The sequence below is a fragment of the Chiloscyllium plagiosum genome, chromosome 9 (assembly GCF_004010195.1).
Source record: "Chiloscyllium plagiosum isolate BGI_BamShark_2017 chromosome 9, ASM401019v2, whole genome shotgun sequence".
NCBI classification, from domain to species: domain Eukaryota; kingdom Metazoa; phylum Chordata; class Chondrichthyes; order Orectolobiformes; family Hemiscylliidae; genus Chiloscyllium; species Chiloscyllium plagiosum.
This window is the reverse complement of record NC_057718.1, coordinates 44,004,255-44,022,653: the sequence shown is the minus strand read 5'-3', so window position 1 is coordinate 44,022,653 and position 18,399 is coordinate 44,004,255.

Here is an 18,399-nt window from a genome sequence, read left to right as displayed (position 1 = left end):
TCACTGATCCAAGACCGTCCAAAGTGGAGGAAGAGCATCCAGGAAGGTGTCAAGAACCTTGAGACTTGTCATCAGGAAAAAGTGGAATCCAGATTTTTCCAGAAGGAGCGTGCTGCTACACCGATGCCCCACCCACACCTTCCTGAGACCACCTTCTGCCCAAGTGTAACAGAGCCTGCGTAAGCTGCATCAGACTGTACAGCCAACTACGCATTCATCCTAAAAGTGGAAGAGAGTCATCCTCATCTGTGAGGGATGGCCAATGAATGAATGAATGAATGCACAAGACTTAATAAAGTATTTTGAACAGTGATAGAAAAAGATGGAAATCTGAAGGAAATAAATTCCACTCCAAATGACAGCTTCCTCCAAAATCTCACCAATTCTGGACTAAATGGTGCCAACGACTCTCCTGATGTTTATAGGATAAGGACTATACATACTTTATTTGGAAGTACAAATTGGAAAATGGAAGTTTAGATTATTAGTCCTTTTTATCCACAACTCAAGCAAACTAAGTGCTGAGGATTTGGGTTGGTTTATATTAGCAGTTTATCAGAGAACTGAGAGGGAAGAAAGCAGCTGGGACTCCAAACTTCAAGCCTGCCAGCAAATGAACGTGTTCCCTTTCTCACATTTTAATTGGAAAAGAAATAGCACTCAAAGACTTTGAAAAAGTTTTTTTTAATTTCAACCCAATGCATAGATCCATCTGACCAGCTACCAAGTTGAGTATTACCATGGTCAACATTGATATCATTGCCAACAAACAAAATAAATACTATGAGAAAACATTCTTATTTTGCCTTTTGGATTGGAACCTGATCCACAAATTTTGTCCCTATTTTCCTACACTTTGCACCCACACTAATCATTAAAAAAAGTTTCCCATTTGCCTTGCCCAGCCTATGTGTGAATGAATATGTGTGTGCAAGGGGAGAGCGGTGTAGAATCTTGGTGTAGAAATTAAGAATTGACAACTGATTTTGCCCAATATTAGAAGATAGGTTTATTATCGTAAATATGTTTTTGCTTTTTGGATCATTGTTAAAAACTGGTATGAGTTTCTTCTTTCTTAAATCATGGTCAGATGTCAGGTATTGGCCATCGGAGAATAGAATCAGAGAATCCCTATTGTGGAATAGGCCATTCGGCCCACATCAACCCGCTGAAGAACTTCACACCGCATCCCTGTAACACTGCATTTCCCATGGCTAATCCACCTAGCATGGACACTATGGGCAATTTAGCATGACCAGTCCATCTAATCTGCACATTTTTGGATTGTGGGAGGAAACCACACAGATACAGAGAGAATGTGCAAACTCACACAGCCAGTCGCTCAAGGCGGGAATCAAAATCAGGTCCATGATGCTGTAAGGCATCAGTGTTAATCACTGAACCGTCATGCCACCTAATATAATGATCATATTCCACGTTTGTGACAATTGCAGAATAGTGGGGCTTGACTTCCAACAGATTATACCCGCAAGAGTGTGATAGGACATAACAGTTGTTTACTTTGCCTAATTCCTATTGGCCTATGCAAATCTTTCTTCCAATGTCCACAATTATTTCTTCATTTTTAATTATGTTTGGCTTGATCATGTCTGTTATTTTTTCCTTGAGCCACCCCATTGTTCTGTGGTATTCGTTCTTGAATGCCTCACTTGATTATAGTCTATCATTTCTCTCTGACAGGACAGTATTACTTTTAATGTGTCTTTTACTATTACTTTTACTATTTACTATTATAATAATCAAATCAAGTCACTCTATAAAGTAGTTTATATTTGTTTTAAATCACAAAACATACTTCAATTTTTCCAGCAGCTTTCTTTTTAACTCCTCCAGTTATATTCTGTTACATATTGCAAAGCTTTCTTCTATCTGAATTATATTTGGGGGCAATCCTACCACATGATTAGGGTCAATTTTAACACTTAGCACATGCCACATTTAAGGTTGACATCTAAGGGACTTCGGTGGAACTCAAACATTGACAAGCAACACAGTTCAGAATAGCACAATGGCAGAGTGCAACAGTTGGAGAGGCTAGGAAATATGGTTCATACACAAAGTGGGCATTGGTTTTTGAGTCATGGAGATGTACAGCATGGAAACAGATCATTTGGTCCAACTCGTTCGTGCCGACTAGATATCCGAAATTAATCTAGTCCCATTTGCCAGCACTTGGCCCAAATCCCTCTGAATCCTTCCTATTCATATTACCATTCAGATGCCTTTCAAATATTGCAATTGTACCAGTCTCCACCACTTACTCTGGCAATTCATTCCATACAAACACCACCCACTACATGAAATCTTTAGGTTCCTTTTAAATCTTTTTGCCTCTCACCTTAAACTTATGCACTCTAGTTTTGGACTTCCCTACACTGCAAAAAGTCCTTGACTATTTACCTGATCCATGCCCCTCATGATTTCATAAATTTCTATAAGGTCACCTCTCAGTGTTTGACGCTCCATGGAAAATAGTCCCAGCCTATTCAGCGCTTCCCTATAGCTCAAACCCTCAAACTCTGGCAACATCCTTGTAAATCTTTTGGAATCTTTGAAAATTTCACAACGTCTTTCCTATAGCAAGGAAACTAGAATTGGATGCAGCATTCCAAATGTGGCCTAACCAATGCCCTTTATGCAGCAACAACATGACCTCCCAATTCCTATACTCAATGCCCTGACCAATAAAGACCAGTATACTAAATGCCTTTTTCACTACCCTGTCTATCTGCAACTCCACCTTCAAGGAACAACGAACCTGCACTCCAAGGTCTCTTTGTTCAGCAACACTTGCCAGGACCTTACCATTAAGTGTATAAGTCCTGCCCTGATTTGCCCTATTACAATGTAACACCTCACATTTATCTAGATTAAACTCCATCAGCCACTCCTCAGCCCATTGGCCCATCTGATCAAGGTCTCATTGTATGCTGAGGTAGCCTTCTTTGGTGGGCGGCACGGTGGCACAGTGGTTAGCACTGCTGCCTCACAGCGCCTGAGACCCGGGTTCAATTCCCGCCTCAGGCGACTGACTGTGTGGAGTTTGCACATTCTCCCCGTGTCTGTGTGGGTTTCCTCCGGGTGCTCCGGTTTCCTCCCACAGTCCAAAGATGTGCAGGTCAGGTGAATTGGCCATGCTAAATTGCCCGTAGTGTTAGATAAGGGGTAAATGTAGGGTTTTGGGTGGGTTGCGCTTCGGCGGGTCGGTGTGGACTTGTTGGGCCAAAGGGCCTGTTTCCACATTGTAATCTAATCTAATCTAATCTAATCTGAAGAGTTTGATCCAAATCAACATGACCACAGCTAAATTAACAAATTTTTCAACAGTTCTTTTGGTTAAGGGGCTCATTGTTTTCTTTTGTAAATAAAGAAGGATCATTAATATAGTCATAATTCGCTACTGATGCTCATTAAAATATATTAAATTATGTCAGGCCTTTCACACAATAAAGCATCATCATCATCAAGTAATTTACAGGATGAATGTCGAACATAGAACGAGAAAAAGAACAAACAAAGAGAATTTGACAGACAGAACTGTCAAAGGCCTAAGCTTTGAAGTGTTTTTGAAGTTACGGAGTGTTTTGAAATTACTTCACAAGTGCAGTAGCATGGTTGCAAAAGGTCTTCCACCAGCAATGAAATAGAGGAAAGGTTATATAGTATACTGAAAATTGAAGAACAGAGGCTATGGGCTGAAGAATGTTACAAGGTAGGATGGAGTGAAGCTATGTAGGGATTTGAAAATGAGGAGATAGTTAAAATTAATATGTTGTGAGAAAATTAAATCAGCACAAGTTCAAAAAAATAGAGTTAATGAACTTATAACCTTGTGCACGGCCAAAAATGTGGATAAAATAGAATTTGTGGCATTTAGAGGTAAAGAGCCCCACAAGAAAGTCTGAGAGAAATTGAGATATACCAGCGTGGGAACAAACAGCAAAAATTTCTGTCATTGGTGGAGGGACTAATTAAAGTTGGTTGACAAAAGAAACAACAGAAAATGTTTTTTTCTGCAGTGAGTAGTTAGTATCTGGAATGCACTGCCTGAGAGTGTGGGGGAGCCAGATTTGTTTGAAACTTTCAAAAGAGAATTGAATAATTATCTGAAGAGAAATATTTTTGCAGGGATACAGGCAAAATATGGGGGAAATGAGATAGGATGAGTTGCTCTTGCAGAGATATGGCAGGGACACAATGGTTCAAATAGTTTCCAGCTGTGTTGTAACCATTCCATGATTCTATCTCGCGATTCCTGCTCGAATGTATATGCATAGCTTTGTTGACCCAGAATGGAATTGGATTCAGCTATAATGTCCCTATGGTAAAATAGCTTGCCAACATTCAACATCTGGCTTGACCTGTGAAAAATGATTACTTGGATGAGCTATCAAAACCTGAGCAATCATATTTCAACAAAAGTCATTGTATTCACAGTAATTTAACAGAGGTGTTAACACATGCTGATATCACAGTCATTTCTAAGCTAATAAATCTTATAATTATAAAACCAATCCTGTTTAAATATAACCAGAGGATGAAATATTTTGAATTCACAGTGTCCATTAACAACTGTCTTCTTTCAATTGATGCAAAGTTATTAAATTGTTGCGCTAGTTTTAAAGAATTCTGGAATATCTGTTCTTTTTGTATTATTTTGAAATTGCTGGGCAGACAAGATTTCATCTGCGAAGGGGAATCTGGAGCCTATTTTAAAAATGGTAAAGTTCAGTAGTTTAATCATAAATATAATTCTTTGTCATGGGTGTTGAACTATTGTTACTGTGAAGAAAAGAAATCCATTTTGTGACATTGCTGGGAATGAGCAGTGAGTGGGCCACAACATCAGTCCTTTGACCATTTTGGGAAAGACCCAGAGATTAGTTTTCACATTTTTGCCTGATTGCAGTTCTGCAAATCCAACTGAGACATTACCTTTGAGCAATTGCTGATGACTGCTAATCCTGTATCTGTTTAGATTCTGTCTTGTCAGAAAATACCAAGGACTTGTATCACATTCTATTTTGTACAATTTTCAGAATCAGGACACGAAACACATTTATCATTTTCATTACATTATTGAAGAACTTTGGAAAAAAAGACATCCAAAGGCAAAGTCGAGCCAAGTCACATGAATTTACATGGGAAAAGTCAAGAATTGCAAATAATTTTGTACTCTGCAGGGAGGGGAAATCAGAATGAAGACTTCACAGCAGAAACCCAATTAACCGCCATATTGGCGGTGATCAGCCTCTCAGTTGTTGCTGCTCATAAGATCAGCTGATCAATTAGTTGATATGCATCCACAAAGCTTCCCTGCACCTTTGTCCATAACTCAAGGTGCCAGACCTGAGACAACCAGCCAAAAATACTCCCTGTTGGCTGTCACTGCTCTCTAATTACAGAGGTCAGTGCTATAAACAGCATGAGCTCATCTCCAGCAATCCTTTTGGCAGCTTCTGCTGAAATGTGAGGAGTAAAACTATATTTTTAAAATCAATTTCAGCAACAATACATTAAAACATGTTATTTGGTTATGCTGTTACAGCAATCTTTGAGAAATGCATTCATGCAACACTGAGTGAAGCAACCACTGAGTCTAATTTCAGACAGTACAGTAAAATTGACCTTAAAGGCGCCATCTTTGCAGCACCAATTTCAAGAAAGACTAAAATGGGACCTGTGCAGGTGAGCAAGTTCTGCAATTAACACTGACATAGATGTGGCAGCCCCTCAGACACTTGTTCATGGTAAGAACCCATGCCCTGAGTCTTTTAATATTAACAACTGTTGTGCTGCAGCTACCACAATTCTGACTGACAAGGGAGCCATCTCAATATTAGTAACGTCTGTAAGCAAAACTGAAGAATTTACAGGTCACCAATTAACTTATTTGGCCACATTATGACACATCTTCTGTGGCCATTGATTCCAGAGAGGGGAATTAAACCTGGAATTTCTGTCCCAGAGGTGGAAGTACTGCAACTCCACCACAAAGTCTCCTACTTTCATTCGTGAGTGGTGAGCCAAAACAATAAAAAAGCTTGCATTTATGTAGCGCACTTCATATCCTGCATGATCATACTTTACTGCCAATATAATCACTATTATAATGTAGAAGTGGAGGCTACAAATTGTCAATTGATAGTGAGTAGACCATTTTTATGTGGTACAACTGTTGGCCAATACACCAGGGAGAATTCCTGTGAAAAATAATTCCAAGGAAGCTTTATGTCCATGTAAGAGGGCAGAAAGTGGCTGGTTTAAACTCTCATTCTTCCAACACCACAATACTTTTGGTACTGCAGTGGAGCTTTGTTCAGATTTTTTTCTCAGGTTCCTTGTGTAGAACTTGAACACACAATCTTCTGACTTAGAGGCAAAACTGATGCTGGAAGCCTAGTGATGGGAGATAAGGAAATAGCAGGAGAACTTAATAAGTACTTTGCGTCAGTCTTCACAGTGGAAGACATGAGTAATATCCCAACAATTAAAGGGAGTCAGGGGGCTGAGTTGAGTATGGTTGCCATTACAAAAGAGAAAGTGCTAGAAAAGCTAAAAGGTCTTAAAATTGATAAATCTACTGGCCCTGATGGGCTACATCCTAGAGTTCTGAGGGAGCTGGCTGAGGAAATAGCGGAGGCGTTGGTTGAAATCTTTCAAAAGTCACTGGAATCAGGGAAAGTCCCGGATGATTGGAAGATCACTGTTGTAACCCCCTTGTTCAAGAAAAGATCAAGGAGACTTTGGAGAGGGTGCAAAGAAGGTTTACCAGGATGCAGCCTGGACTGGAGGGCTTGCCTTATGAAGAAAAGTTGACTAAACTAAGCTCAGACTGTTCTCTCTGGAGAGAAGGAGGAAGAGAGGTGACCTGATCGAGGTATACAAGATAATAAGAGGAATGGATAAAGTCAATAGCCAGAGACTTTTCCCCAGGGCAGGATTGACTGGCACGAGGGGTCATAGTTTTAAGATATTAGGAGAAAGGTATAGAGGGGACGTCAGAGGAAGGTTCTTTACGCAGAGAGTTTTGAATGCATGAATGCGTTGCAAGTGGTGGTGGTGGAAACAGAGTCATTAGGGACATTTAAGCGACTGCTGGACATGCACATGGATAGCAGTGAGTTGAGGCGTGCGTAGGTTAAGCAATTTTATTTTACATTGGATTAACCCTCAGCACAACATCATAGGCCGAAGGGCCTGTTCTATGCTGTACTTTTCTATGTTCTAATAGAAACAGTTCACTTGTTCAAGAATTATCTCTGTCAATGCAAAAATAAGCTTTTGAAATGTAGAGTCCAGAAATCTAGTGGACTTTGAATTTAATGCTGAGGATTCCTTTAAATATCACTTGATACTGCCTGCTTCCTCCAAGAATCACTGGGCAGAGTTAAGACTCATCAAATCTGGCGCTTCCACATATTAATTTGGATAAAGAGCCTTTAGCAGTCAGATGATTTTGCATTATTATGTAGCTTCCCTTTGAGTTGAGTGGGCCTGTGATGAGACATGAGGGTGGACGCTAGGAAATTGTTTCCGTTAGGCGAGGAGACTAGGACCCGTGGACACAGCCTTAGAATTAGAGGGGGTGAATTCAGAACAGAAATGCGGAGACATTTCTTCAGCCAGAGAGTGGTGGGCCTGTGGAATTCATTGCCACAGAGTGCAGTGGAGGCTGGGACGCTAAATGTCTTCAAGGCAGAAATTGATAAATTCTTGATGTCACAAGGAATTAAGGACTACGGGGAGAATGCGGATAAGTGGAGTTGAAATGCCCATCAGCCATGATTGAATGGCGGAGTGGACTCGATGGGCCGAATGGCCTTACGTCCGTTCCTATGTCTTATGGTCTTAAAAGCGCTCCCACTTATTAACCAGGCAGAAACATAAACATAAGTTGCTGGAAAAGCTTAGCAGGTCTGGCAGCATCTGTGAAGAGAAATCAAAATTGACATTTTGGGTCTGATGACCCTTCCTCAGAACTGGAACAAAAAAGTATTCTGAGGAAGGGTCACTGGACCTGAAACGTTAACTTTGATTTCCCTGCACAGATGCTGCCAGACCTGCTGAGCTTTCTCAGCAACTTCTGTTTTGGTTCCAATTTTTAGCACCCACAGTTCTTTCAGTTTTTATTTAGTAACCAGACAGCATTGTTGATTGCCCTTTTGGATTTAACAGCTTAAGTCACAGACAGGTGCAGAAGAAACTTTGAACCCAACTAATTGCAAGTTGCAAGTGCCAACTAATCTTGATGTCAAGAACAGGAAACAAAAGTGAGTGAAGAAAGCACAATACTGTTGCTTCAGGTCTTAGTCTCATTATTCATAAATAAATTACAAAAAAATACAGGTAACCAAATATATAGACATATAAATAGGTAAAGGTGAAGTTACCATTGTCCTGCTCTCTCATATTTGTGTGTGTGTGAGAGAGAGAGAGAGAGAGAGGCAGCTGGTGGTGAACTTAACCTGAGGGTCACTATACCTCAGACAAGGGACAACATTGAGAAGGCAGGACCTTCATGATAACCTCAGTCAGAACCTGTAATGAGCTAATCAACCCCCTACACATATAAATGTAATCCTAGAATTATATCCTAGTTCAGACAGGAGACTCTTGCTGATTCATTTTAATTAATGTTTTATACACTTGTCTGGACCTTAGGGATGTTGATGTTGTTATTAAAAACTTTATGCAAGTTTACCAAGTCAAAGACATTTTTTGTTAATTTTAAAATGGTAAATGCATTCCATATAGTTCACAATATTGCTAAGAATAATTGATACTGAAACTCTTCCCCTCAGATTTTTAAAGGTGAGTGTAAGCAGGTTTCAAGTGAATGATACAGTTATATTGAAAGATCACCGATTTGGCAATGAGAAGTTTTACATTGAGTAACTAACGTGTAATTATTTGAAAATCATTTTATGTTACAACTCTACTTGCTGCTCTACAAACTTTAACTGGCGCCATGTTGGGGGCTCTGACAATATAGCTGTAAGGAGCTGTTCCCAGTTATAGCGTTGTTTTCTCTACAGATAAGATCCCATGAAAGGGAACTGTTAGATTATGAATAATGCTAAATTAAACCAAAATGTAATATTAAAATTAAAGTGGAATATTAAAGGTAACTTAAGGAACTAAATTTGACTAGTTAAACATATTTACTTTTCCACTGAATTCAATCATTAAATGTTCAAACTTATTAATATAAAGTAGCCCAAAATCTTTAAGAGTAGAAAACAGAATATTTTTTGAAAGTCATGAAACATGTAAATGATGACATTTATAGAGGCTTGTGTAGACTTGTACAAGGAATACAAAGTTAGCAAGTAGGTAAAACAAACAATGAGGAAGATAAATGACAGACTAAACTTTAATGCAAGTAGATTGGAGTATAAGAACAAGGAATTCGAGCTATAATTGTACAGGTCCTTAGTGAGACTATACCTGCCATACTATGTGCATTAATGGAATAATGCTTTGCATTTGCATTTTCAATGCTCTGTAGCAGAGTTTGAAAATCTGGGATGACAGAGTTGTCTTAGGAGCCTGAGATAATTGGCCTAAACTCCCTGGTGTTTAAAAGTATGGGAAATTATTTAATTGAAGTGTATAAGATTCCGAAGGGGATTAATTGGGTAGACAGTGTGAGTCTTTTTTTTTCCACTAGGAGAAAGTGAGGACTGCATATGCCAGAGATCAGAGTTGAAAAGTGTCACAATGGAAAAGCACAGCAGGTCAGGCAGCATCCCTGGAACAGGACAGTCGATGTTTCGGGCATAAGCCCTTCATTAGGAATTCCACATTTTTTGACTCAGAGTATTTTTCCCATCTTGGAAACCTAGAGCATAGGAGCATAGTCTCAGAAGAAGAGGCCAAACATTAGGACTGAGATGAGGAGAAATTTCTTCACTCAAGGGTCACAAATCTTTCAGATTCTCTAGATTTGTGGAGGTGTCATTATTTAACATATGTATGACTGAGATTAGCCAGGGTTTCAGCTTCTCAGGGAATTAAGGGCTACACTGAACAGACGAGAAAGTGGAGTAAAGGTTGATGGTCAGCCATGATCTTGTCAACTGATGGAACTGGATCAATGAGCCATATAGCCTACTATTGCCCCTATTCTTATATTCCAATGTTCTGAAAGCACAAGTTGTCCCTTTCTCTTTACATTACACAAAGTCAACCTCTTAGTTTGATTGATTTATTACCGATCTATGAGTTTGTTAATCCAAGCTGAGGTGAAAATCAGTAAAATGTTTAATTTGATTCAACAACAATCATCCTTTTTGATCACAGCAAGAAATAACAGTCATTGCAGTATTAACATTTTGGTACAAAATAGTGCTACGAACCTCTGCTTATTTTTTTCACGAATGCACCCCAGTGCAAAAAATTCTTCATTTAATAATAGCCAGTGTAACTACACAACTGCACTTAAGGAGGCCAGAGTGATCAGCTGCTTAATGTGGAGACATTAAAGCTGTGTTCAATACCTATGGTCAAGGAAAGGAAAAAGAATCAATCATGGTTCCCATTCTTGATTGCTATCTAATAACATCAAACGAAATATACACATGTGGATGTTGGCCAATAACTTGACATAGCTTAACCATATTCGTTATGGTAAAGTTTCTTTCTAATACTCCTTTAATAGATTCAGATTTGTGAACTTTCGATAAAGTGAAGGGAAGCTGCCATCAAATGGGAAATATACCGTAATATGAGTGATAACAGTGGAGGAGGGATCCATGAGGTAAAATATTGAGATACATAACGAATACAACCCTAAGGCAAGATGTGTTCTATGTTTTTTGTTCCACCATGATTTTCACTCCTTCTCTTTCCTTAGATTGTTGCTCAATATGCTTCCTTAATTACTAGTTACATTTTAGTACTGAATCCATCTGTAAATCTTAACAATAATGGCTGGCAACCTCGTCCACTATGGAGACACTACAGCCCAACTCATCTTATCCTCATCTTACCTATGCACTTCTCGCAGGGGTCACTTGATAGTTATCAGGACCAGTAACTCCAGTTGATTCTTTTTCTAACTCATGGGCATTTAACCCAATTGTATTACCTCCCATTATGATCCAATTGGGATTAGATAGCTCAGCCAAGACCAGGGATCAAGATTAGAAAGTTCCAAGTCTCAAAATTCCCATGATTTATTGGAGAAAGTCATTGAGTTCTGATCTGATTGAGTTTGTTTCTAACATAACTGTAAGCTCCATGTTCATCAACAGACACCATGTAATGTTCCACTCATGTTGCCCCCTGAACGCAATGAGTTCCAGTATTATGTTCTCCGAATGGATACTGCTTTTAAAAATCTCTGAAGGATAAATACGTGAAAGAGATAATTGATTTTTAGTGCAGAAATATTATTTAATGACAAATCAATCAGGGGAAACAGCAGTTAATATGAGCTACACTTTTTATTATTGTGTTTCAACTCTGCTCTTAAAAATTAATAACAGTGAAGCCCTGAAAGACAAGTTGTTATTTAATATGTTTTTTAAGATGTGCTGTGATATTGGGCAGACCTGCGGGGACTATACTAAAAGTGATTAATTAGACTACAGGAAACTCAAGTTCAACCCCTATTCTCACTGGACAGTTTTGCTTCCTCACAAGGCTTCTGTGGAAGACAAGAGAAAAATATTTAAGAGTTGGGGAGAGATGACTGTGGGGACAGTGGGGGTGGGAAGTGGGGAGAGTGGTGCAGGATACAGCAGCAACTCTCTTCTTGGATGATCCACATGTAAGTACTAAGACATCAATACTTATACATAGATAGTTGCCAATGGATTAGAATATTGTTTTCTGCTATCTGAAGAAATGTGCAATTGAGGTTTGTGCTTCAAGAGTAATATAAATAAGTAATTGTTATAATTGGGTTAAACATGAAAAGTAATTGACACTAAAATAGGGTAAAAGCTTAAGTATACCAGATCTGTTCAATGGTTGTTCATGGTTCTATTTTCAATATTATGCACACACTTTGATCTTAAAAATGTATCTAAAAGCATCTTCAATGATTTAAAAGAAAATCACATTTTAACATATTAATACAATTTCCAGAGTATTTCACAAGCAGATCTACCTCACTATTATTGACGTGTTGTCATCTTCAGGTACTAAGTTATTCAATGTTTAGCTTATATCGCTACAGTGCACACTTACTATCTTCTGAGGTAGCCATCTGTGTCCTGTCTCTGATGGTATGACCATGTCCATTGGAAGTAACCAGTCTGAACTCATGGGCTGCATATAGATGAAGACCAGTTGCTAAATAGCTAAAGGCTGTTGGTGGATTGAGCAATAAGCTGAAATGAATGGATATATTGATTTATAATTTATCTATTCCTTATGTGCAGAAAATGTGCATATTTGCAATAATGATTTACCTTTTTTCAAAGTAAATATGAAACAAGTTTTTTTTAAATCTGACATTTATTTCCAATTATGAAATTAGATAATATTATGCCTTCTAAAATTGATCTCATATTACATGTCTACATTTTTTCAACAATTTCATACTTTAAAATGTGCTATTCAGTATGCACCAATAAAGAGCACAAAGCAGTGCACTATGAAACAATCTATATAATTAGACATAATCAGATATAAAACACATCGTTTAAAGCTAAACAATCAGAACAGGCCGATTAAAACTAGGTCACTCTTTAATCATATTTTTAATCATTAAATTAAAAGTGATACATTTTATACAATTTAAGTACTACGATATTTTCCATTTAGGATTTTTGATCCACAAGAGAAATTATAGCATCGTTAGTTGTAAGTTAGCAAGAAAGTCACCATCTTATATCCAAACTCTCCACTTCAGTTTACAAGAAACTGCATTTAGCCCAATCAGTTCAGAGAGATCATTATCCAATACAAATTGAAAGATTTGTGCTTCATTCTCTGACTCTGCCAGTACATACTTTCCTTTCAGTGGCATCCATTTCCTCCTTACGTTTGTTTTTTAAAGTCCTTCTTTGAGTGTGTGTGTCACTGACGCAGCCTGAATATATTTCCCATAGTTAGTTTCTTTTAAGAAGGTAGAGGTGAGTTACCTTCTTGAACTGCTGCATTGCATGCGGTGAAGTTATTTACCAACAAAAGGCAGCTAGGTAGGCAGTTGTCGAATTTTAATCAAATGATAATGAAGATATCACCATTTGCTATTTAAGTCATATTGTGGTGGGAGCTGAAGGGGATCTTGAAGCACTCCATGTACCTTTGATTTTCTAGAAGTTGCAGATTTGGAATTAGCGTCTAAAGAAGCCTTGACAATTTTCTGCAGTGTATTCTTAAGCAATGTCCTCTGAAACCACAAGACACAAACAACAGAGGGAGTGGACATTTAAGCTAATGGATATAGCACCAATAAAATGAGTTATCTGTCTTGGATAGTGTCACATTTCTAAAGCATTGCTCCAATTACACCCAATCTGGGATTTGGAGATATACCTCTAACTGTCACCCATTTCCTAATTTATCCCATTTCATCACCATTCCTTCCCTGCTTTCAATGCCATTGATTTCCCAATTTCATTGATCAATTTCTCAGTTTTATTGTTATCTATTCATTACCATCCAGTTTTCCCTTGCCATTACCTACTGCTCAGTCAGTTCAGTCAAGAACTGCTCCTGATCCATTTGTCCCAGTCTCAATCTCCTCTTAGCAACAGTGCTAATGTCATTGGCAGAGACTGCAATTTCTTTTTGCTTTATCATGAACTTCTATTCACATATTAGTTCTCAATTACAATATATAAAGATTGGAATAAGCACTATTAATGCTGATAACTAAAAGGCAAGAAGTTGCCATAGTCCCAACATAGCATAGGGTTGCTCTATCTTTAGAGACAGATGATTGGAGGTGGTTTAACTTGAGGGCCACCATACCTAAGGTGAAGGGAGAGCTTGAGGAGGAGTGTCCTTCATGGTAACCTCAGCCATTGTGGGAATTGAATCCATGCTCATTCATCCATCACTCACCAGCCATCCAGCCATTTATGCCAGACCAGCATTTTCAGATCCCTAATTTGGCACTCAGCTATCTTATGTAACTGAGTGGTGAGTAATATTCCACATAACTCACAAATATACAAGCAGGCAAATAAGAGTACAAGTAGACCAGTAGACCCCTCTAGTTTTATCCATCATTCAAGAACATCATGGCTAATCTGATTATTCTACATTTCTATCCAGCTCCAATAATCTTTCTCCCCCTTGTTTAACAATAATCTACTTGCCTCTGTCTTAAAAATATTCAAAGACTCTGCTTATACCGTCTGTTATCAAAAAGAATTACAAAGACACACAAACTTTGGTAAGGAATTCTTCTCAATCTGTTCATTATTAGGTGATCTCTTATATTTAACAGAAAACAGATAGTAGTCATGATCAGATCATTTTTCTGGCTGGCAAGATATAACAAGTGATATGCCACGGGGATCAGTGCTGAGACCTCAACTTTTTATAGTTCATGTGAAAGAATTGAATGAATCCTTGTTAAACCTGCAGATGACACAAAGATAGGTAGGAAAGTAAAGTGTCAAGAGGATAAAAGGAGGCTACAAGCAGATATAAATTTGTTAAATGAGAGGTGAAAATGTGTTGCTAGAAAAGCGCAGCAGGTCAGGCAGCATCCAAGGAGCAGGAGAATCGACGTTTCGGGCATGAGCCCTTCTTCAGAAGATTTTAACCTACTGCGAATCCTCTTGCAAGGATGCCTTCCTTGACGAAGCTCTCTTCCTCTGTGCTTTTCCAGCAACACATTTTCAGCTCTGATCTCCAGCATCTGCAGTCCTCACTTTCTCCTGTTAAATGAGAGGGAAAAGATTTGGTAAATAATATATCATATTATCAAGACATGAATTGTTCATTTTGGCAAGAAGATTAAAAAGGTATGTTATCTAAGTGGTGAGAGATTATAAAACTCAAAGGTACAGAGGGATCTGGGTTGCTGGATTGAAAAATAATATTATGCAGGTACAGCAAGTAATTAGGAAAGCTGATGGAAGCTTATTGTTTATTCCAACTGGTACTGAATATCAAAGTAGTGAAGTTATCCCTCATTTTTAAAGGACATTAGTGAGACCACATTTGGAGTACTATATAGAGGTCTTCTTATTTAAGGAAGTTTGCAAATGCATTGGAAGCAGTTCAGCAAAAGTTAACTAGATTAATGTCTGAAATGAGTAGGTTATATTGTGAAGACAAGTTGTTCAGGCTGGGCAGATATCCACTAGAGTTTCGAAGAACAAGAGGCCATTGAAGTGTAGGAGGTTGAGAGGTGACCTTATAGACGTTTATCAAATAATGAGGGCTATCGACAGAGTTAATTATATTTGTCTTTTCACTAGGGTGTGGGATTTCAAGATTAGCGAGCACCTTTTTAAGGTGAGAGGAGAGAGATTTTAAAGAGAGCTGATGGACAACCTTCTTACACTGACGGTGGTTTGCATGTGGAATGAACTTCTTGAAGAAGTGGTAGATGTGGATACAATTGCAATATTTAATAGTCATCTGGATAAGTACATGAATAGGAAAGGGTGGAGGGCATGGGATAGGAGCAGGCAAGTGGGACGAGTTTAGTTTGGGATTATGTTTGATGTGGACTGGTTGGATGGAAGATTCTTTTTCTGTGCTGTATGACTCTATGACTTGATTGGAACATATGAGATGCTGAGAAGTCTTGACTGTGTCCATGAGGAAAAGAAAGTTTCTTCTGTGGGACAAGAGGAAATAAGAGGTCAATATTTTAAAAAACGCATTGTCCTCACAGATGAAGAAGATTTTTTTCTCAGATTTGTGTAAAGCAAGGGGATGAAAGGTTATTGGAATTTGGTAGGAATGCTGAGTAATCAGATCAGCCATGGTTTTATTGACTGGTGGAGCAGGTTCAAAGGGGCTAAATGGCCTGCTCCTGTTGCAAACTTGTACATTTAATGGAATTTGTAGAAAACAAAACAAACCTCGTTTTAATGTCAAACAGCAAAAATGTAACTCCAATTGTTTAAATAAAATTGATAGTTAAAACAGTCTTCACAATATGTACTCTGAAATTTCACCAAAGGAATGTAGCAGCCTTGTCTGAAGCTGGTAAATGGGCAAGCCTGGAGCATTGTTACGAGCTGGTGTAGACCAGGCAACCTGAAGACTGGTCGAAGTGGCAGATGAGAGCCTTGGAGGCAGCACACCATCTGGAGCTGTCGAGAAGCGTGGAAGAATTAGAGCAGAGAAAACTGCAGAGAACATATGCTGAATGGATTCAAAATTCTCCTCAAACCAATCCTGGGGATCACCAGGAATGCTGTTCTGTCAGAAACATTCGAAGACCTTTGCTGCTAAATTGCTTGTATGCAAATTTCATAATGGTGCTGTTAAAATGATAATTAGATTCAAAAAGCAGAAAAATATATGCATATTAAAGACAGCACTTCACTATACAAAGCTTTTTTAGCATAATAAAAATTGCAACTGTCTTAAGAGTTTTTGTTGTTATATTTTATGCATTCGGACACAAAAACATATTTTACCATGTACACTTCTTCATATGAAACACAGCTAGTGACCGTTTACTTTATGCATAAATTTATATACATTTGAACTGACTATGAAGAAGTAAGCTTTGCTAAACTAAGTTATACTATTAGCATTGGCCATCTTTTTTTTCTTTTGGATTCTGTCATCTTTGTTTATTTAGAATACATACTTCAACTGCCTGAAGATAAAACTAGATAGTTACTCAAACTTGGGGGGAGGGGGAATGAAGACACATCTTTATTTGTACAGATAGTTCTGAGGCTCAATAAAGACTAAGGATTGTTCATTCTTACTAAGCCCCTTTTTGAGACAGCTGCTAAGACTCGTCATGAAATTTAACCTACCTTATCAATCACTAGGACCATCAGGTAGGTACAGGGATTGAATGCTCAAGAAAAATCATTAAAGTCATAAATCTCAGGCAAGATCGATTGAAGACAAATCATCTAGAAGATACTACCACAAAAATATTGATATGTAACCATACCCCTACTAGATCATAGGCTGCTCTCTCATTAGAGAGAAATAACTGGTGCTGGTTTGATCTGAGGGTCACTACACCTCAGATAAGGGAAAGTTTGAGAAGGACAGTCCTTTACTGTGAGCTCAATCAATGTGGGAACTGAGCCTATATTGTTGACATCACTGCATTTCAAATCAGGCTCCAGCTACTTGATCCCCTGTATTACTATATTCCTAATATCATATTCATATGTTTTAAAAGTGAAATCTTTTTATTTTAGAAGTTGAAATGCCAGTTTAGAGGGAGAAAGAGGGGTTAATTAGTAAACATATAGAGGCTGGAAAACTTCACAGGTTTAAGACAAGTACAGCTCAAAAGGTAATTTGTGTTTCCTGGATAAAGTCAGAGTAAGATGGTGTGAGTCATAAAAATGGCAGATGGTTACTTTGCTCAGGAACTGGACACATGATAGCTGCAATTATTCTAGCAAATCATGTGCCATTAATGCATTTTCCTAGAATTAAGGAAAGATTGGAAGGGTGGAGCTTTTTTTGAGATTCTCTGCTTTGAGTTAATCTGTGAAATGAGTTAGCACACAGCCAGCAGACAAGACTGGTTAATATTTCGAAAACAGCAAAGAGAATGTGTAAGCTTTAAGTCTTACATAACTTTTATCATTTCAAAGGTCTATCAACAATATCAGACATTCACTATAAATGTTAAAATTTATTGTCCATGACACAGCTGCCAATTGGGAATTGTCATTCAGAATAAGACAAAGTTTGTAAGAGGATACATGATTTATCTTGCTGTAAATTAAAGGAAGAAAACTACCTTAATTTTCTAACTGATAAGCACTTCATTTTATTGCGATTGCAGTTCTGGAATTAATCATCTTGGTTGCAGTTTGAAACAAAAATAACATGCCCTTGGAAACCTAGGGTGGTGTCTGATGTTTTAAGCCAATGTGTAGGAATGACAGGTAGCTTGAGCTTGAAATGTGGAATCCAGATTTGTGGGATTGGTAAAGAAAATTGGAGCGTCACTTCATTGCAAGCTAATGGAAGGATTCCCATGAAACTTTGCACCTTGCGGAACACTGAAGAGAAATCAGGATTAATTCCGAACAGCTTGCTATGCTTTGGGTTTGTTCCAAAGGATGGTGAATGAATCTTCAAGATTCCTAAAGATGAAGGAAGTATTGGAGGGAATCATACCCAACAAAAGAATATCCTTTTCATAACTTTTAAAATACAAGCTTTATTCATGACAAAGTCTTTGAATTGGCCTCTGCTTTTAAAATGGATAGTGTGCTCTGACAAGGTAGTCCCACAGGT